General features: G+C 41.5%; 1 protein-coding gene and 1 pseudogene across 3 annotated transcripts in view; both read left to right on the top strand.

Moving 5' to 3' along the window:
• IFT43 (intraflagellar transport 43) overlaps positions 1–15,477 on the top strand; it is a 98,725-nt gene that overhangs the window by 15,774 nt on the left and 67,474 nt on the right. The window lies entirely within an intron of this gene.
• On the top strand, positions 10,376–15,336 carry LOC116557667 (annotated as a pseudogene).

The raw sequence follows: 15,477 nt of genomic DNA, 5'->3' as shown, positions 1-15,477 counted from the left end.
TTTCAGTAGAGAAGCGGTATGATTGGGTTTGCATTTTAGAAAGAGCACTTTGGCAACAATTGCACAGGGATAGGTCCAGGTTTTGTGAGTCCTGAAGCGTATGCAATTTGGAGGCCTTCTTTAAGAAAAACAATTCAAAATTATAGATTCAAAATCAGGTATGAAAGCAAATACTTATAATTGGAAAAGAAATCATAGCTGAGTTACTGGAGTCTTTGATATTCAGATGCCTTTCTTCAGAGATCTTACTAGGCAATTTACTGGAAATACATAGAAATGCCTCCTGATTGAAACCTAGCTTCCCCTCACTATTGAGAACTCTCTGTAACTCTCAGGGGCCCATGCAGGTATGGAATATAGATTTGAGGCAGGTGAGACTGGAAGCAAGGAGACCAGGTAGGACCCTGCTGAGGGAAGGCAGAATATGCATTTGTTAAGCCTTAAGTTGCATGGTTGTGCAGTTTTATCCAGCACCCCTATGCAGGCTGGGTCTTGACACAGTGGAAGCAGGTGGTTGGCTTGATTTAGGCTTTAGGGGGGTGTCTTAGTCTGTTTTATGCTGCTCTAACAGAATACCACAGAGTGGATAATTTTTGAAGAAGCTAGGAAGTCCAAGATCAATGTGCTGGCCTCTGGTGAGGGCCTCTGGTGAGGACCTTTGGTGAAGGCCTTTTTGCTGAGTAATCCCATGGCACAAAGTGGGAGGGCAAGAGGGCATATGAGAGATAGAGGCAAAAAGGAGCTGAACTTGTCCTTCTATAAGGGACCCACTCTAGTGATAATGACATTAATCCATTCATTAGGGCAGAAGTTCTCATGGCTTAACCACCTCTTACAGGTCCCACATCGTGGCCAGGCATGGTAGCTCACATCCCCAGCACTTTGGGAGGCTGAGGTGGGCAGATCTCCTGAGGTCAGGAGTTCTAGACCAGCCTGGCCAATGTTGTAAAACTCCATCTCTACTAAAAATACAAAATTATCTGGGCGTGGTGGTGCACGCCTGTAATCCCAGCTACTCAGGAGGCAGAGGCAGGAGAATTGCTTGAACTCGGGAGGCGGGGGTTGCAGTGAGCCGAGATCAGCCACTGCACTCCAGGCTGGACGACAGAGCAAGACTCCATCTCAAAAACAAAATTATCCAGGCATGGTGGCACATGCCTGTAATCCCAGCTATTTGGGAGGCTGAGGCAAGAGAATAACTTGAACCTGGGAGGTGGAGGTTGCAGTGAGCCAAGATCATGCCATTGCACTCCAGCCTGGGCAACAAGGGCAAAACTCCATCTCTAAAAAGTGTATATATATTCCACATATTAATACTGTTAGAATGGCTATTAAATTTCAACCTGAGTTTTGAAGGGGACATTCTAGCCATAGCAAGGGGAAGTGTGGTAAGAGACAAGGTGGGGTGGCATGATGTCATAGACCTTGGGAAAGAGCTAGGTTGATAGGGAAAGAAGTGACTCCAAGAAGGAAGTTGTTAGATAAGAAGGGAAGGAGGGGACTGGATATTTCAGAGCTGGAGCAGGTCCAGTTTTGACTGGAGTTTAAAAAACTAGCAAGGCCACTGGCATTTAAAGGGTCTGGGAACCATGAGGCTAAACATTAGAATTGTTCATATGAACACTGACTTTGCTCAAAATAATGAGAATAGGGAGAGGAGCCAAATGCCCAAATTTTTTGTCAGTGTGTGCTCAGGGGATTGTTAGTGACAGGAATGAAGAAGGAGAGAGGTGGCGTAGCTGAATGGTATGAGTTTTGAAAGAAGTATTTCATAATAATTTGGAAGAGTAACGGTCTAGAGGAACTTTGGGGAATGAAAGAGGAAAATTGTCTTGGGACTTGGGTTTGTGGGGTTTTAAAGAATGAGCAGGCTCTACTTGAAAGAGCTACAAGAGCAATGAAGTCCATGGGGGAAAGCCATGGTTTAGGAGAGCCAAGGAGATGGAGAGAGTGTGCTATGAATTTAGAATATCTCATCTTCTTAGAAACCATAAGATTGTGATCAGAAAGCTTCATTGAAATCATTAGCTAGGCTAGATTTCTTCTTATTATGTGATACGTCAATAATTACTGAGAAGGAGCAGAATGCTTGTAAAATATTCTTAAAATAATGATACTTTACAGAAAAAGGGTCCTGACTGATGTTGAATGTCATTGGTGATAGACTGAAACATTTCTGGTCACATGCCTTTACCCAGTATAATAGAGAGTTATATCACTGTGTTTAGCCCATTGCTTTTATGTTCCATTTTAATTCCTTCATTGGCTTTTAAGTATAGTTTTTTATACTTTTTTTTGTGCTTCCTCTGTTTTTCCTTCACTATTTCTCTTTTTCCTGCATCTCTTTTTGTTTGTCCTCTTAACCAAAGGTAAGGAAGAACTCCAATCCCTATACTCCATTTTGCTTTGGCCATTTGTGTGTGTGTGTGTGTGTGTGTGTGTGTGTGTGTGTGTGTGTGTGTGTGTGTTTTTATTTATTTACTTTAATTTTTTGTAGAGACACGATCTCACTGTGTTGCCCAGGCTGGTCTTGAACTTCTGACCTCAGGTGATCCACCCACCTCAGCCTCCCAAAGTGCTGGGATTACAGGTGTGAGCAACCATGCCTGGCCAAGATGTGGAATCTGTAAGAGGTGGTTAAGCCATGATGCTCTAAGATTTAAAATATATATCCTTATCACTGGTTACATAGAGTTAATGTTATACCACGGCGTGTGCGGTGGCTCATGCCTATAATCCCAGCACTTTGGGAGGCCAAAGCAGGGGTATCACCTGAGGTCAGGAGTTTGAGACTAGCCTGGCCAACATGATGAAACCCCGTCTGTACTAAAAATACAAAAATTAGCTGGGCATGGTGGCAGGTGCCTGTAATCCCAGCTATTTGGGAGGCTGAGGCAGGAGAATCACTTGAACTGGAATCTGGGAGGCAGATGTTGCAGTGAATCCAGATCACGCCACTACACTCCAACCTGGGCTACAGAGCAGGGCTACAGAGTGAGACTCTCTTTCAAAAAAAAAACATTATACCACTGTATATAAAATGTGAGACCCTTGCAGCCATGTGAGTCCATTTGTCTCTCCAGTCCTTTGTGCTTTTAATAGCATATATTTTAAAACTACTTATGTTAAGAACTCTGCAATACAGTTTGTTGGGTTTTTTGTTTTGTTTTGTTTTTGAGACAGAGTTTCACTCTGTTGCCCAGACTGGAGTGCAGTGGCACGATCTCGGCTCACTGCAACCTCCACATCCCAGTTCAAGCAATTTTCCTGCCTCAGCCTCCCAAGTAGCAGGGATTACAGGTGCCCGCCCCCACGCCCAGCTAATTTTTTTATTTTTAGTAGAGATGGGATTTCATTATATTGGCCAGGCTAGTCTCGACCTCCTGACCTCAAGTGATCCGCCTGCCTCGGCCTCCCAAAGTGCTGGGATTACAGGTATGAGCCACCACACCCGGCCGTGGTATAATATTAACTCTATGTAACCAGTGATAAGGCCACCACCCTTGGCCCAGTTTTGTCATTTTACTTTAAGCAGTTGTTATTTAGAAAAATTCTGCCTTTTTTGTTGTTCTTTATTTCTTCTAGTAGCTCCCAGTTTCCATCTAGTGTCTTCTGGCCATTTTTTTCCCCTGATTGTTCTGTATATAAGTCTTTTCTCCTCTCTCTGGCTGCTTTAAAGATTTTGTTTTTATACTTGCTTTTTAGCACTTTGATTATGATGTGACTGGGTATCATTTTCTTTGTACGTATTCTGTTTAGGATTCGCTAAGGTTTGCACATCTGAAAGTTGATATTTGTTACTCAAATTTGGGAAGTTTTAGGTCATTACTTTTTCAAATATCTATTCTGCCCCATTTTCTCTGTCTTTGTTCCTGGGACTCTAGTTGCATAAGTGTTAGACTGGTTGATATTGTTCTGTAACTTTGTCCTGTGTTTTTTGTTCCTGAAACCTTATTAATTTTTTTCCCATCTTTTGTCCTTTTTGTTCTTCAGATTGGGTGTTTTCTGTTGGTCTATCTTCAAGTTCACTGATGATTTTTACTGTTGTGTTCAAACTGCTGTTAAGCCCAACTGATTTTTTTCATTTTGGGTATTTTACTTTTAAATTAGAGATTTCCATTTATTTTTCCCATCTGTTTTTTTTCCTACATAGCTTCTGTTTCCTAGATTTCCCATCTGTTCTTTCATTATGGCCGTCTTTTCCCATAAGCCCTTGAACATATTTATATAGCTGCTTTAAAGTCCTTGTCTTTTAATTCTAACATCTGGGTCATCTTGGGGTCGGTTTTTATTGTCTACTTTTTCTTCTGACTGTGGGTCACATTTTCCTGCTTCTTCATATGTCTAGTAATTTTTGCTTGTACAGAAGGCATTGTGGATGGAAAATTACAGAAACTCTGGAATTACCTTCCTCTGTAAAGTATTTATTTTTGTTTTAGTAAGCAGTTAAACTATTTGTGGATCACCTTAAACTTGTGGGAACTTGGTTTTGGGTTGTATTAGGTTGGGTCTATTTTGGTTTTGCCCTTTGTCCTAGAGCAAATCCCATAGTCCTGGGACATGGTCTTTACTCCTAAGATGGCCCTTCTGGGTTTTCAGTGAGAGACCCGATGTTTGTACCAAGCACCTCTAACTTTGTGGAATTGAAACTCCGAACTTAACCAGTGATAACGAAGAACTCCAACCCCTGTACTCCGTATATATGCTTCTTCATATGTATTGTCATTTTTGTTTGTACAGAAGGCATTGTACAAACAAATGCAGCAGCTAAAATCTCATCTCTACTCAGCTTTTTATTATCCTTTCAGCAGTTGCTTTTCACTGGGTTTCTTGGCATTTCCTTTATGCATGTACAATTCAGGTATTGACTAAGAATTTTAGAGAAGTTTGTATACATATTTGGGGGCTCCTTCCTTCTCAGGATTTCCCCCTATGTCTAGCCACTCTAGCAGCCCTAAGCTTTGTTCTTAAAGCCAGTAAAATTGCAGCTTTCTGCTGGAGTTCCAGCTACCCAGTTGCTGTGCAGACCGAGTGCACTCACACTCAGAGAATCTAATTGAGCATAGATTTTTACCAGTCCAGTTATTTTATTTCAAGGATAAAATCTCCTCCAGTTTCTGCCTGCTTTTGTTTGCCCTCCATATCTTCTATATGTTTTGTCCAAAGTTGTAATTATTATCTGTGTGAAAATTAGTTGAATACAAACTACTCTTTCATTATGTGCCAACTGCTTTTGGACTGTTTCAACATACACTATCAGGTGATATTATTGGTGAGAAAAGAATGAGAGGGGTTGCTGCAGAGACAGATTGTGTCCATTTCCTCTTGGGACTAATGACAAGGAAGTTCTGATACATTAGCTATTGAGACAGAAACTGTTCTAACACCAGTGGTGCACTTGGAAGCAATAACCAGAAACATGGGTATGAAAGAGGCCCAGAGACCAGAGATAAGTCACCAGAATACAAGTGTTCATCCATGCAGATGCTGTGCTGAGCACTAGGAAAGGTTAATCTAAAAGGGTTCTAGAATTAGAAAGGTTGGCAGTGTGCTATTTAAAGGGCAGAAATGTGGAGGGTCTTTCTGTACAGCCTCAAGCTGAGTAGGAAAATTTATGGATTAAGTGACTGTTCCTAGGTCCTGCCTTTCATGTTAGGCCATTGTCAGCTGAGGTAGTAGAGGAACCGGCCTTCAGCCTTGCTCGTTTAAGAAAGGGTGGGAAGAGAACCTGAGAAATTAACCTGGGGTTTGGACTGATAAGCTGAAAAAGAGACTGTAGCATGTTTTATCACTGGTGTATGCGTAAGGAAATTTTTACTGACAGGAGAAATCCAAGAACAATGTAGTAAGTTTTTCATAAACTAAATTTATCCCATTTAAAGGGCGATTTCTTATCCTGGTTTGTGTCTGCTCTAATCTTGGGGAGATTAGAAAGGTCCATTGTTTCATGAAATGATGGAGAGAAGAAATGGTTTACAAAAAATGTCGTTAACAAAATTAAAAGCTGTTAAGCTGTACTGCCAATACACACAAACAGAAATTTGCTTTTTGAAATATTGACAGTCCATGAAATCCAGAAGTTTGGGAAACAGTTCTAAGTTTAAAAAATATTTTTTTAGGATTACTGGGGACACTTTTTTTTGGGGGGGTGACAGAGTCTAACTCTGTTGCCTAGGCTGAAGTGCAGTGGTGAGATCATCACTCACTGCAGCCTCTATCTCCTAGGCTCAAGCAATCCTCCTAGATCAGCCGCCTGAGTAGCTGGGACTAAAGACATGCGCCACAATGCCTGGCTATTTTTTTCTATTTTTTTGTAGAGACAGGGTCTCACTTTGTTGCCGAGGCTGGTCTTGAACTCCTGAAGTCAAGCAATCCTCCTGCCTTGGCCTTCCAAATTGCTGGGATTACAGGTGTGAGCCATTGTGCCTGTCCTGAGGCCACTTTTCAAAGGGTACATAGTGGGGTTAGTGAAACGTGTGCTCATTTGCTAACCATGACCTTGTTCTGTGCTTATAGTGTCTTCTCCCACAACTAAATCAAGATTAAGAACTGTAGTGTGAAACCTGCAGTGTCTCTGGTCTCACCACTGTGTGACACAGAGTGGAGAATGAAGCTGGGCATTTCTTCTGTAGGTCCCACATGGTGGGGGCTGCCAGCCCATGGGTTAATGCTTCTCTCAAGCCACCCTCACTACTTTTCTATCATCACCCATGAGGAGTCTTGTGAGAGATCAGGTTTCCTAAAGCATCAAGGTTACAGCGTGCTTCTACTGCTCTCAACTTGCTCCAAGTTATTCCATCCTGGATTTGGTTGAAGTAGCAAGTCTAGACTGTGCTTATACAAAGTCAGTAAGTCATGTGCCAGGAGGGGTTGCTTCTTAGAGTGTTGGGAATTTACACCTTCAATATTACGCACATTTCTGGCTACACACATGCTGGGTTAATTTTATCAAACGGAAGGGAGTTAAGAGAATGACACAAATGTATAGGTTTTGATTTATGATGAATGTTGAAAAGAATGTTTATGTTGGCTGAATAGCAAAAAGTACAGGGGATTGGGGCATGTTTTTGTAAGTGTCTGAAAGGTGTATAGACCCAAGAAGAGGAAGAAGAGAGCTGATTTAGGATGACCCAGAAGGATGTAATTGAGATTAAGAAGATGCCATCCAAGGTGGGAAAGTCCACGATGAATTTCAAGAATAGTTTTCAGGGCTGAAATCTGTTCTCTTTGGATCAGCCTCTTCAACAAACTACCGGCAGCCCTATCCCATGAGTCACTTAAAGTGGGCAATTTGACGACTGTGTATTGAGCTGTGAGATGTGGGTCTTTTTGTTATAGATTATGTGTGACAATTTGGGAAGTGCAACACCATTAGAGCATTTGCCAGACACCGTGGCTGTACTGAGCATGGCATTTATGTCTCAGTGAGCAACAGAACTGTGGTTTTCTCTTCTTGATTCAAGTGACTTTAAAAGTTCTCTCTCTCTTCAGGGAAACTTGAATAGATAATTGGATCCCTAGAATGAAATATATGCATCCCACCCCTCTCTCCCACCAAGTAAATGGCCCTATAACATCTGGCCACCAAAAACTTCCATTGTCTCAACCCTAAGCATTAAGGATTTCTCTTCTGAAGTCTGCATTTTGTTACCCTTATTATTATTTCTGAAAATGATATGGTAGCCACTATTGTTACTATTTATTATGAGTCTACTCTGTGTCAGGGATTTTCTCCAGTGTCTACAATAGACATGGAAGGGACTTATGATCATTCTCATTTTACACATGAGGAAAGAGAGGCTCAGTGGAGATATCATGAGCCCAAGGCTGCCCAGCTAGAAAGAGACAGTTCTAGAATTTGAACCCAGGATTGTCCCTCCTTCCTGCTCCCTCTTCCTTTCCTTTTCTGCCTCCCTCTCCCCACCTTTAAAACTATGGCTTTTCCCTTTTGCTTCCTTGTGGCAAAATCACATGTCCCCCTTGATTCAGTCCCTCCTTCTTCAAAGCTCCCCCACTGTTGGTATAAGGAAAATATCTTGTAGTATGCAGTAAAGACACAGCTATTTTCCAAGTGCAAAGGTTTATACTGAACGCAGCCTAACACAGCGTGGCACAGTGTTCAGGCTGTTATTAATATGATTTTGGCGTCACTTTTTAATTCTGACTTTGCCCTTAACCCTTCCCTCAATCTAATCCTTGACTTGCCTCATTAAAGTGGTAAGGATTAGAGCATGCTATTTTTCTGGACCTCCTATCTTATTGATCATTTGGAAAATAAATGAAAGAGGTGGTCCTTTCGGTTTGGTCTTGTCAGGTCTTATATTTGTATTATCTGTCTGGATGGCATGGATCTAGTCTTTCTTATTGGGGTCTTTGTTTCACCCCAGATTGGTTCTTTTCTGTGGTGGTTCTGTCTTTTCAAGCCTGTTCTAGCTGGCATGCAGCTAGCCACTAGTCAATCTTGTATCTGTCATCTGCTTCATTGCAAAGCTGGAGTATCAGACAGACCTGGGTTTGAATCCTTCTCTGTTATTTACAAATAGTATGATTTTTAACTGAGTTAATCTCTAAGCCTCAGTTTCCTTATCAGTAAACTTAGTATGTAGTAGTACCCACTTCATAATATCCTAAGATTCAGCAAATAATCCTCCTAAAGCTTTCATGTAGAATAAACCCTCCGTAGACATTGGATATTATTATTTTATCATTAACTTTGAATTTGTTAATATATTATTTCTAATTGCCTAGCTTGGCTTATTCACCATCAGTCAATTCCTTATGCTTACATATTCTCATTTCTCTCTGTGGTCTGTATTCTCTGTTTTTGTCTCTGTCCTCTTCATGCCAGCTTAAATGCATAAGTGTTTGGCATTGCTATTTACATCTGTTTTGCTTAGATACCTTCTTCCTAGGTACCTGAATTTGAATTGCTACAATTCATACACGCATAGAATCACAGAATGGTAGAAGTGGGAGGAATCATTTCTACCATGAAGAAAAACCCAGATTGTGGTGGTAGTCTGTGGTAAAGCAAGGACTAGAAGCCAGATTATTGGTGTCTCATCTAGTGTTCTTTTTTTTTTTTTTTTTTTTGAGACAGAGTCTTGCTGTGTGCCTCAGCCTCCCAAGTAGCTGGGACTACAGGTGCACCCCACCATGCCTGGCCGCTTTTTGTATTTTTAGGAGAGGCAGGGTTGATGTTGGCCAGGCTTGTCTTGTACTCCTGACCCCAGATGATCCTCCCGCCTTGGCCTCCCAAAGTGCCGGGATTGCAGGCGTGAGCCACCGCGCCTGGCCTCTAGTATTCTTCTACTACATTGTTTTCTTCCCCAGTTTAAGGTATATACAATTAAAATATAATCCACAGGAAGCTGGGTGGGCAGGGAGACACTTTTATCTAGAAGTACATTCCCCCATCATCTGTAGTCATGGCAGGGATCTCGAGACCCTGTGTTTGAGTGTAGACTAGTTTTCTGGTTCCCAGCATGCTAGGAATTACCAATCATTAAGTGGAGAATGTTCCATTGTTTTTCACTGAGCACATGCATTGAGGAACAACCTCCATGCTGGTGCCCTCAAACGTACCAACCCTGCCTTTTTTCTCTTTTGTTAAACCAAAACTTCATGTGTCTAGTTTCTTCATCATTTCATTTTAACTTTTCATTAAAATTTGAAATATCCAGAAAAGTAGAAAAAAATTAGTACAATAAACAACATACATCCATCACCTAGATTCAACTATTACTACCATTTTGCCATATTTGCTTAAATTATAATTTAGAAAATATTAAAAAATAGAATATATGTTTTATACGTAATTTTTTGCTGAATTATTTCAAAGCAAATTATAGGCATCATAACACGTTACTTAGATACTTCAGCATATATCTCAAAAAAAAGATATTTTCCTAGAAAGCCGCAAGTCTGCACCTAACAGTATGAATAATTTCCTAACACCATCTATTACCAACTCCAGATTTATTTTCCACTGTTGTCTTCAAAGTATTTTCATAGCTCTTTTGTTCACACCAGAATCCAATCAAGAATCACACAATTGTGTTTCTTTTACGTCTCTTTTAATTTAGAATAGTGCGCTAACTCCCGCACTTCTACTTTTTTTTTTTTTTTTTTTTTTAATAACGGGTTCTCATTCTGTCACCGAGGCTGGAGTGCAGTAGCGTGATCATAGCTCAGTGCAGCCTCAACCTCTTGGGCTCAAGCGATCTTCTCACCTTAGCCTCCTGAGTAGCTGGTATTACCCGGCTAGTTATTATTATTATTGGTAGAGATGGGGTCTCACTTTGTTGCCTAGGCTGGTCTTAAACTCCTGCCCTCAGGTGATCCTTCTGCCTTAGCCTCCCAAAGTGTTGGGATTACAGTCATAAGCCATTGCACCTGGCCCACTACTATCTTTTTAGGACATTTGAAAGTAATCTTCTGCCAGAGTTTCCCACATCCTGGGTGTTTGATTTCTTTCTTCCAAGTGTCATTTTACTTATTACTTTCTCACCTGATTTCCAGTAACTGGAAGGCTTAATTAGATTCCAGTTGAATGTTTCAGGCAGGAAGTTTTCCTGGGTGGTGCCATGTGTTTCAGGTGGCAGCACATTACGTCCCACTGTTAATGCTGCTAAATTTGATCACTGGCTTAGGATAGTGATCGATATCTCCATTGTTAAGGAACATTTTTATCCTCTACAACTAGCACGTAAGATATGGGTTGATTCTTTGGCACTGTGAGAATCCCCAATTGCTCACCAGTCAGTCTTGCACCTAATGGCTTTAGCATCCATTGATGATCAGTTTTCTTTCTTATACGTAAAATAGAGTTTGCATTTTGATATGTCCATTTCAGCTTGAGAGAACTATGCTTATTCATAGAAATTCAGTTATAAGCTTGGGTGATCCATTACCTTCTATGACCTTAAATCTGCTATGGAGAAACTCAGTTCTGTGAGGGATTACTTGTCAGACCCAGGGTTGAGGTAGGAGGAAGAAACTGGCAGAGTTGGAACTGTTCGTGGAGGACAGATTGCAGGAATCGATGCCAGCCCTGCAGCGTATGCACATACCATATAACTGTCAGCCTTGTCACTTGCCAAGCATATAAAGAACAACTTTCTTGGATCTTCTCTAAGATTGCTGGAGAAAGGAAGGGAAGTTTGTTTTTAGTCAGTAATCTGTGATTGAATGTGGGAGCTGCATTGCCCCTAGAAGCTGGAAGATGGATATGTGTGCAGTCTGTAATCGATTCTGCTTAACTAAATGTCTTTCTGTTGGAATTTATGCGTGTATTTGGACTGAGTTTTGGAAACAGGTTGCAGTTTGGACTTAGAACTCCTGGCCTGATTCATATTTTGGGGTTAGGGTGGAGTTTCTCCAGGACTTCTGAGAGTGTGTGAGAAGTTTCTGTCGCAGAAGGCTCCTTTTTTGGCACTGCAGCATCTTTTCTGTTTTGGCATCTTAAGAATCTGGGGGAACCATATAAAGATCAGAAACAAGTCTGGCCCTAAAGACTCCCTCTGACATGGTAATTCCAGTTATTGAATCCTAGCCCATTCGGATGAGACCATATAAAGAGGCCATTTCCTGAAATTCCCACTCTCTGCCTCTCACAGGCTCCTTTTTGTAGAAAGCTGGTATTTCAGGACTGCAACCACCAGTCACGTGCTTCCAACTCTTTACTCGCAGTCATTCCTGCCCCCTGTTTATTTTTGGAGAGAACACATTTTTGCTGCTCTTCAGGAGCTATGCAGGGTCCTGCCCCCTCCGTCCATCAGGCGGCAGCCCCAGCAGGCTGTGCTCATTTCCCACACTCGGAGACGTGACTCCAGCTTTTAAGAGAGAACACGAGAGATGCACTGCCTGAGGACTACCGTCACTTGTTCCTATTTCTGTCCCTCTTGGTGTTGCATATTTTAAGACTCTTTCTTTTTTTAAAACAAGTTTAGGGAATGTTACCTGGCAATAAGTCAGCCAAAATTGGAAATCATTTTCCAGCTGTTGTCTTAGGGCTGTGCCTCTGAATTTCAGGAGGGTAATTTAAAGAATAAACTAGGACTCTTGAATTCTAGGATCAGGCCTTCTCTTCTTTCTGGCTTTTAAGTTTGTTTGAGCTGTAATCACTCTCTTCCGTGTAGTTTCTTCCTCTCCTCCTTAACACAGGGACAGAAAATAGGTATCTTCCAAAGTGCTAACTCAAACAGATGACTCCCCAAGTGCTTGGTCAAGGAGGATTCCTGAGTTGAGGGGCTCTAGGAAAAAAATGCCACAACTGTCTTATCCTACCTGAAGATGAAGTTTTGAGCTTCAGTGACGGAGCAGGAGTATATTCTTTTTCCTGTAAATGCGTAGGCCATTAGGTGGAGAACTCAGACTCACAACATTTAAAGAAAAAAATAAATCATGCATTTGTGTCTCCTCTGGCTCTACCTAGACCTGATGGGAAGGACCCCTGGTCCAAATGGAAAGATCTGTGAATAAAGGGCAGGGACTGGAGCTCTGACAGTTGAGCCGGTGAGAGCACTCATACCCCCACAGGTTCCCCAGCATCTAATCTGTCCCTTCTGGGAAGGGAAGGCCAGCAGTCCTGACAGCTGGTCATAAAAGCAGCAACAGCAGTGGCTGGCCTAGGTGTGTGTCTTGTGTTTCAGATTGCCCTGGGGAGACAGCTGTGGGCTTTCTTTGAAATGGGGATAACTAGGTGTGTAGGTGTCATGATACCTCTTAGGGAGAGCAGCTGAGTATTCAGGGGCTGGGCTGTCTATGCGAAAGGAACCAACTAGACCTTTAAAATCATATTGCTAGGGAAAGGAGCAGCACCAAATTCAAGATGGCAGCTAGCAGGAGGCTGATGAAGGAGCTTGAAGTAATCCGAACATGTGGAATAAAAAACTTCATAACATCCAGGTTTGAGGAAGCTAAGTTCTTGACTTGGCTAGGGCTAACTGTTCCTGACAACCCTTCGTGTGATAAGGAGGCCTTCAGAATGGAAGTCAGCTTTCCAGCAGAGTACGCGCTTTAACCTGAAGACCACAGTTAAAACAAAGATCTATCACCCAAACAATGACAAAAAGGAGCAGGTCTGTCCTTTTTAGTAATTAATGCAGAAAACTGGAAGCCAGTAACCAAAACTGACCAAGTAATCCAGGCTGTCCTAGGGTGAACGACCCCAGCCTTAGCATCCATTTCGGGCTGACCCTAGCTGAAGAGTACTCTAAGGATTGTAAAAAATTCTGTAAGAATTCTGAAAAGTTTGCAAAGAAATATGGAGAAAAGCAAACCATGGACTAAAATCTGCTGCAGTTGATTCCAGCAAGTATAAGCAGAGACCCCAAGCAGTGCATTCAGGACTCTGTGGAAAATTGACACGTGCTACTGCCTGGCATTCACTTGTGGCTCTTACTAACTTTCTATAGTTTTCTAAATCAAAAGTAGTCTAGGTAACCCATAAAGAAAGGATTAAAAATTTAAGATGTTCTAAAAAAATCATATTGCTGCAAGCTAGTCATATGCTTACATTTCAGATTGTTTGTGTTTAATTTTAAACTGCCACATTTTGATCAACTTGCATCAGCTTCCACTTAAGGCCTGCATTGTAGAGTAATGGATGCTGAAGGGCTCAAACTCCGAAAGATGTTTCCCAGGGACCCTTACAATATGATGGTCAAGTAACAACATTTTGCTATAGGAGAGTTATGTGCCATCGCCAGTATCACCACACCTTGGATCTGGTTGCTTCTGGAATGTTTTTTCCTTTATGTTTCCAATCCAGAACAAGCCCCACTTTGCCCATAAAGCTTCCTTGACCTCTCCTTCTCAGCACTTCCTGAGTCTGTACAATTCTGTTTAGCTTTTAGACATGTATAGTAAGCTTTATGCATGCTTATCAGAGCAGCCTTAATAATGCCCCAATAAAAACCAGCAAGATGGCAAGAAAACTGCAAAGTTTGCTGGAACTGCCCCATGGCTGAGGGATTCCTCTTCAGCTTCACCTTTGGACCCTGTATGCAGCCTCTCCCTGGAACAACTCTGTGTCTCCATCACTGATGCCTACTTCTTCCCTCCATTGTGGTCTCTTGTTTCAGATTAAGCCTGACATCCAATTACGTGGATTTCATACAGGCCTGATACACTGAACTCTGTATCTTCTTGACTCATGGAACATTTGGGACAGGGATGACATCTTATACTTTTTGTATTGCACCCAGTGCATATGGGACCAGTGCACAGTTCCCCACATAGGGAACAAAGTTGATTTCTGGGGAAGAACATATAACTTGATAACAGTTGCTAATTAAGCCTGTCTCATCCAGATGGGGTATTTGTGTGTGCCTATAACAAGACTCATAGTAGGGGGTGTTTACAAACACATTTTCTAATGCTTGGACTCAGAGAACTAAATCATGAATCTAAGGACTTCCCATCAGGAGATAGGCATCTCCCTCTAAATGCCCAAGCCTACTTAGCAGAGAGCTAAGCCTACCTGCCCCTCCTCCTCTCCCCTCTGCCTCAGAGCTCTCTCCTAAGGTTTGCCAAGACTCCCAGTGGGAAGCAAGATAACTACCATAGCTCCTGACTCATTTTGCTTAGAGGATTTGTTTGCAGTTTTTACTTTTCTGAGTGATCTCAAGGTTTGGAGGAATTAAAATTCACTTATATAGTTTTTATTATATCAACTCCTAATGGCTTCAGTTATCGGTGAAAAAATCCTTTGATTTTAGAAGTAGGTGTTCAACTGTATTGGCTCTGGAGGAGTGACTCTTAGCTGGTGATTGATCTCTTTGTTTTGAAGCTGCTGGTACCATTTTATAATGGGAAGAAAATGAGAGGAAATGGGGCTTTGTGTTACCTCTAGGCAGAAAGGATTTTCACCTAATAGCCATGGCCTCCTGGGGTTTATGGTTAAGGAAAAGAAAGCATTTTCGTTTTTAGAATCTTAAGGAACACTATTAACCATTTGGTATCCATTAGTAAAGTGACAGCTCAGGCCAGGCTCAAAGTAGCCATTTTAACTGGGGTAAGTTGATATCTCAGTGTGGTTTTGTATTTGCATCTCTCTGATGATCAGTGACGTAGAGCATTTTTTCATATACTTGGCCACTTGTATGTCGTCTTTTGAGATTGTTTTCAGATCCTTTGCCTGCTTTTTAATGGGGTTTTTTGTTTTTTTGGGTATTGAATTATTTGAATTTCTTGCATATTCTGGATACTAGTTCCTTGTTGGATGAATAGTTTGTAGATATCTTTTCCTATAGTTTATCCTTTCACTATGTTGTTTCCTTTGCTATGTAAGGTTTCATTTAGAAGTTTTTATAGTTTCAGGTCTTACATTTAAGTCTTTAATCCATTTTGATTTGATTTTTGTATATGGTGAAAGATGGGGGGGGTCATTCTTCTGCATATGGATATCCAGTTTTTCCAGTACCACCTACTGAGGGAACATCTTATTTCCCTAATATGTTTTTTTTTTTTTTT

This window comes from Sapajus apella, unplaced genomic scaffold, assembly GCF_009761245.1.
Source record: "Sapajus apella isolate SASKATOON/1434 unplaced genomic scaffold, GSC_monkey_1.0 scaffold20, whole genome shotgun sequence".
NCBI classification, from domain to species: domain Eukaryota; kingdom Metazoa; phylum Chordata; class Mammalia; order Primates; family Cebidae; genus Sapajus; species Sapajus apella.
The sequence above is the reverse complement of the archived record's forward strand: the minus strand, read 5'-3'. Positions and strand labels throughout refer to the sequence as shown.